Genomic DNA, 6017 nt, shown 5'->3' on the forward strand with positions numbered 1-6017 from the left:
GATCTTCAAAAGAGAGAGCGTGATCTTCCAGAAACCAGTCTACTGCTTTGTTCATCTGAGCATCCAGGAGTTTCTGGCTGCAGTCTACATGCTCCATTGTTTCACCAGCAGGAACACAGAGGTGGTGAGGAACTTCCTTGTAGGATATTACTATGGGGCACCTATGGAGGACTTCATGGAGAGAATCATGGTGAAATCCCTCTGGAGTCCAAATGGCCACCTGGACCTGGTTGCTCGCTTCCTACATGGCCTCATTGTGGAGTCCAACCACAAACTCTTAGACTTTCTACTGGGTCAGATGGAGATCCATCCAGAAACCATCCAGAGAGTCATCAACAATCTGAAGGAGAGGAACACTGATATAATCTCTACTGACAGAAGAATCAACATCTTTCACTGTCTGATGGAGATGAATGACCTCTCACTATTTCAGGAGATTCAACAGCTCCTGGAATCAGGGAATGAGCTCTCAGAGATCCAGTGCTCAGCTCTGGCCTGCATGCTGCAGATGTCTGATGTTGTGGATCAGTTGGACCTGAAGAAGTACAACACATCAGAGGGAGGACGACGTAGACTGATTCCAGCTGTGAGGAACTGCAGAAAGGCTCTGTGAGTCCAGATGTTTTAATGGGGTGATGCTGATTCAGCTCTATTATCCTCCTGGTTCTTCTTCATGGTTCTAGTTGCTTCTGGGCATTTTTGCTCTTTAACTTCTTCCTTCATCCTTTGGACCATTTCAACCATTCAAACATCTAAACGTTCATCTCCTTCAGGACAGCTCTACTCGAGCTTTTGGTGTTTAGAGATTTGGATCATTTAAAAAATATTCTACTTTGGATCAGTTTCTATCTTCCATTGAAATGAAAAAAAAAAAAAAACCTTCAGAATGTAGAAAATCTGTGTTTTCTCTAAGGATCCAATCAGCCAGAGATCCATCAGAACCTTTAAACTCCTCTTCACTCATTGGGCTGTTAGCCCAGAATTCACCTTTTTAGTCTCTTTGATTGTTTTTATAAAATCTCAGTTTAGCATTGATGGAAACTTGGACCATTCAGATCAATCCCTGCATTGCTGCTGTTGCCACGGAGACAAGTTGTTTGGATCCAGAACCAACTTTTCCTCCTGCCACAGATTTCCCTCTGAGTTTGTAAATTAGAGCCAAAATTTGTTGAATTGTCTGGTTTCAGAAAATGTCATTTCTGTAGGAGTCCTAGTTTCTGTCAGATCCTCCCAAAGCTCTGAGAACTCTGCTTCCAGAGTTTGGAACCATTTTCCTCATCAACACTTCATCTGCAGCCTTTGTTGAAGCTGTTAGATGTCCTCCATAAAGACCTGCAGAGAAATGAGCTTTAACCCTTTAGACATTCCAGCCTCTTCTAATTACTGGGAGAACCCTCACTGCTTTCACATGAGAAATGCTGCTTGACCCAAACGCTCTGTCTCCTCCCAGAGGCTTGGGCCTTGATGTGGAGAGCAGATGTTCATCAGATGATGACATCACTGTTTGCTCATCATGTTTTAGTCTGTGTTTATCATCCAGATTGTCTGATTTCATTAGAACTGACTTTATTTCTCCTCTAATCACAGACTTGGTGGCTTTTCTCTCTATGAGGCTGACTGGGAAATTGTGGCCTCAGCTCTGAAGTCTAACCTTCCTCTGACTGAAGTGATAATAGATCAGATCAGAGGAGAGAAAACCTTTGGAGACTCTGGAATGAAGCGTCTGTGTGAGATACTGGAGAGTTCAATCTGCAAAGTGAAGAAACTGAGGTGAGTTGTCTCTGTTCAAACATCATTAACATCATCAGACTTTATTTTCTTTTTGTTCAAACTCTAAAATATTTTGTTGTGATGGAAAAAGTTGAGCAGAATTAGTGAAATCATGTTGAGTAATGATGTTTTAGTTTGATTTGGGAAAGATTCAGACGCTAAGATGAGATAAGATGGCTTTGTTTCTCATTTCTCATCTATATCTTTAGATCTAGAATTGTGTTTGGTTCATCTGGAGTAGAACCAGAACCACAAACATGTTGGAACAATTATAATGAAAAATAATGTTAAAGAAGATGACAATAAAAGCTTTAACCTCTTAAAATCCAATGCATTTTAAGAGCGCATGGAAATTCCACCAGTAAAATGTTTACCAATATGGACATGTTAAACATCATTGGAAAGCTTAGATTCTCCACAATTCAACCACCAGGTTCACTTTATATACACAGCAAGCACCACAGCAAAAATAACATAGATATAGCAGCATGGGAAAATATAAACATGACAAAGCAGCCACAACAACATACCTATGAAGGCGTCCAGAAGCTGTTTTATAAATCCAATCTTCAAATGTTTATACTAAATTTTTCCATAAGGGTCCACAGACTAAAAATAATGCATAATATTTGTAAGACAAATATTCCATGTTGAGTAAATCGCCACATAACGTCAGGATGACATCGGAAAAGCTGGCTGTTCATGACTACTGCTTAGCACATTTCTAATATGACCTCCTTACTCATTAGTTTGCCCGCGGTGTTTGGTATGTTTCTTTACCTCATCTTCTTAGCTACAACACAAAAGTGTCTGCATCTTTCTATAACTCGATTTCAGTCCAGTACACTCCCTGAAATCTCCTAAGTGCTGCTTGTGTGTCAGCAAATTACGCACCGGTAAGATGGCTATAATGTCACACAATGCCCCGCTGTTATTAATTATGATCAATGAGACTGCTGGACTTTGTAGCCAATGAAATAAGCTTTCCAATGAGGGTACGGAAGTCTATGTAGCATAAAGGACAGCTGTTTTATCGGTGTGCGTAACAGAGAGAGAAACGGCTGAGACCAGAGTTCTGCAACAAGAGCTGCTTGTAACAACGCAGAGGTTTACAGAGGTTTGGGCGCATATTTGCTACAATGTCTAAGGCCCGAAAAAAGACGGCATACACCGTAGAAAAGGCCCTGGAGATTATTTCAGCTTCATCGGACAAAAGTACTGCTTCTGAGTATGATTCGACCGAGGAGATGCTTTTTATCGAAGGAATGGAGGAGGTGTTGGATCAGTGAATAAAATTTATTTAATAAATGAAACGTTTTATAGTTATATTTATATCTTAAACATTTTATTTTTATATTATTTACATTTTTTAAATTTATGTTTACATTTGTTTACTATCTTGGTTTAAAAAGTTTTATTTCTTTGTTTGTGATCTGTCCAAATTGGACAATAGAATAATAAGTTGATCTTTATTTTAGTTCAAAGTGGTTTGGAATGTTTTTCCAATATGTTCTGAATTATATCTGAAAATATGAATCAGGAAACCATACGGTCAGTTGAAATGAGTGACCTCACCACTCACCCAGATGAAAATGAAAAAAAGTGCAAAAATACTTGTTTCAGAAATGTTTTGTGACCATCAAAATGTTTCAGTGTTATTCTATGGGTCAAGTAGTTGCGTAAAAGCATTTAGTACAATTTGCCACATTCAGAGAGGTTTGGAGACGCTGGTGACACCAACATTTCAAAGCCCCACAGCTCTGGAACTGTTCTAGTGTGAAGTCTGAATTTTTTTGCATTTGTGTTTGAGATGATGTAGAACAAATGTATTACAATTAGACATGCCTGTTCTCAAGCATGTCTTTATTACTGCTGTTCAAAAAGACGTATTAATTTCCTGAAGAAAAAAAATAACTTTGAGTCATGTTTGAAGTTTATATATTAATATTTTCATTTATATATTCAGAAACTAGAGGGTGCTAGCTTTCAAATAATGTATTGTACATTAATTAGGGCTTACAGTTCCTAAGTTATTTACTTTTCCATTTGGGTATGCAAAATAGGCGAGGATTACCCAAAATGAGGTGGATGTTAAGAGGTTAAAACAATTAAACACTGATGGCAGCAGCAGGTTCCTCCTCCTCAGCTTTGTCCTGAAGCTGCTGTTCTATTGGACTGGGTCGGAGAGAACCTGTCCTCTTTAATCTGACAGCTGTCAGAGAGGGTTGGAGCCATGTCTCTGTGAGCCAATGATGCATCATCAGGGGACTCAGTAGGAACCTTAGAGCTTATTAAGAGTTCATCCATCTTGGTTCTGATGATCTGATATGACCCAATATTATGGGTGGTAAAGGTGACCTGTGTCCTCAGTGCAGCAAACATCTGATCCTCCTCTCCAGCCTCTCCTCTGTGGCTGGTGTCTTTCCTCTGTTGGGATGACTGAATGTCAGCAGGCAGATGGACGACCTTTAAAAAAGAAGCCACATATTTAGAGCTTAGATTTCTGTATATGGATATTATATGTAAATATATTATCCGTCTGTCTGATTAGAGCAAACTAGCTAGAAGAAAGTAGTTGTGGATCAATTTTGCTATAAAATCTGTGTAATCCNTGTAAATATATTATCTGTCTGTCTGATGAGAGCAAACTAGCTAGAAGAAAGTTGTGGATCAACTTTGCTATAAAATCTGTGTAATCCTTCATGTTTGCTGTATTACCCTGTGCTGTGTTCAGTGATCACCAGTTATGATCCTGGAACAAGGTTGGAACAGCCGCACACTGTTTTTTCTGTGTGGGCGGAGCTGTAGGAGAAACTGTATCTGATGGGGAACGCAGACTGAATAACAGCTGTTCAACTTCTCACTACGCTGCCGTCTTTACAAGCAGAGAGTTTTAGAGCGCTGATTGACAGCTCTGGTATTTACCAGGCACCCTGAGCTGAACCAATCATAATAGTTGCTATGGGAACAAACTTCCAGCAGACTCTGCTCCATGGCTTCTAGGGTTGTTTTATTGTGACCCCTGAATTGTTTTAAACATTAATAGTAGATCACATTGTGTGTGTGGTAATGGCGTTCCTAATGGAAATATGGGCTCATATTGACGTCATTATACTTAGTTGTTGCACATTACAATGATCAGCATTAAGGTAGAATGAAGCTGAAAGTAGCAGTTAGACAGCAACACTTCATCCAAACTATGTCAAACTAAAACTAAACTCAACAGGCTTTTTTATTTTCCAATGGTTTCTTTTTGAGTCTCTGATATCAGTCAATCAGTTGTTGGTTTGCTGTAACAAATGTTCCTGACGTTTTCTGCAAAGTCTCTCTGTGACAGTGCCGTTGCCATGGTAATTTAGGCACAGGGTAACATTTACTGCTTTGGCATGTTTTAAATTTCAACGATTCAGATTCCTTGTTTTGATTCCGATTCTTATTTATTCTCGATTCAGATTCTTTTAAGAGGATTGTAAAATTTTCTATGTTATAAATTAGCTTTTCACCAGATTTCTGTCTGGATGAAATAATCTGAACTTCTCAATGGATTTTCCTTCCTTAAACATTTATATTTGTTTGAACATTAATATAAATAATTTCATAGTTATTTTCAACCAGTATATAAATATCAAACCTATGAACTGTAAGATGATCTGATGAATTTTATTTTTACAGTTATATTTTCACATAGAGCTTTATTATTTAAAACCTCATTAAAACACATTTCCATATATCCAGTGTCTGATGCTGCAGGTACTGATGCTGTTTAAGACAATTTTATTATTTTATTTTCCTGATTCTGACTGCGGTGCAGTTCTAGGCTGAGTGTCTGAGCTGGAGCAGAAAGCAGAGCAGCAGGAAGGCATCCTGACAGAGTTTCTATCCTCAGCGTCTTTTACTGCACCTCAGCTCCACTCAGCTAGACGTGGAAGTAGTGATGAACGATCAGATTTCGTCCTCCATTGTTCAGTTAGTGGGTTTTATCGGATGAAAATGATCCCAAATTGATCAGTAAAGTTATTCTTTTAATTATTTATAATTCTGGGAGATTTAGGTTAAAGTGCTTTTTATTATATTCAGAACGAGCAGAACTGTTGTTTCTATGTTTCTGCCTCATTATGTAAATGAGGAGGGGGCGTGTCTTAGAGGGTCACTTTCTGCTCAGTGGTCGGCAGCTCATTTTCTAAACTCAGAGTTCAGAGTATTAATTTAAAAGTTCTCTTTTCTGTTGCTGTTGTTCAATAAAAGTA

Source organism: Cyprinodon variegatus, unplaced genomic scaffold, assembly GCF_000732505.1.
Source record: "Cyprinodon variegatus isolate N-32 unplaced genomic scaffold, C_variegatus-1.0 Scaffold1449, whole genome shotgun sequence".
NCBI lineage: Eukaryota > Metazoa > Chordata > Actinopteri > Cyprinodontiformes > Cyprinodontidae > Cyprinodon > Cyprinodon variegatus.